Genomic DNA, 623 nt, shown 5'->3' on the forward strand with positions numbered 1-623 from the left:
AGGGGCTAGTCTTACTGTTCAAACTCAGTGTCTTTAATGGCAGTAGTAGAAGACAAATGAAGAAAAAGAACAAAGTTTTTTTTTTTTTTTTCAAGAAATCAGTTTGAATGCATTTTTCTCACACTGTTGAATGACCCTTTGACTTATTAGGGTTTGTTTGGACCAACTTCAAGTTCTTGGCTATGGCATTGGTGCTACTACATTTTTCTGTTTGCTGGTTTTTTCTTCAAGAAAGGTAAAGAACTGAACACCCTTTTTGTCTATTGTTTTGTGTTTTGCATTGTTGTCTATTGTTTTGTGTTAAGCTACTGAAAAATGGATTAGAAATCTTAAGTTCATTTCTTGATTTTATATGGACTTATTGTGTAACTTCTTTTGTTTATTTTTTAGTATTTTGCTTACTTTTGTGTGAGTTGATTGTTGCTGTTGTTTAGTGTTTTGCATTAGTTGTCTTTTGAGTTTGTTGTTGCTGTTGTTTGTTGAGCTTCTGAAAAATGGATAGAAATCTTTAAGCTCATTTCTTGATTTTGTATTGACTTGTTGTGTAATCCCTTTTTTTTTTTTTTTTTTTTCCTTAAGTTTATTGTTGCTGTTGTTTGTTAAGCTACTGAAAATGGATAGAA

General features: G+C 30.7%; 1 long non-coding RNA gene across 1 annotated transcript in view; it reads left to right on the plus strand.

Annotated features, from left to right (window-relative positions):
* The window catches only part of LOC107844810, a 7,270-nt gene continuing 6,647 nt past the window's right edge, over positions 1–623 (plus strand). The window contains exon 1 of the long non-coding RNA XR_001666583.2: positions 1–235. This is a non-coding gene — a long non-coding RNA (uncharacterized LOC107844810). The remainder of the gene's footprint in view (positions 236–623) is intronic.

Source organism: Capsicum annuum, chromosome 10 (genome assembly GCF_002878395.1).
Source record: "Capsicum annuum cultivar UCD-10X-F1 chromosome 10, UCD10Xv1.1, whole genome shotgun sequence".
Taxonomy (NCBI): domain Eukaryota; kingdom Viridiplantae; phylum Streptophyta; class Magnoliopsida; order Solanales; family Solanaceae; genus Capsicum; species Capsicum annuum.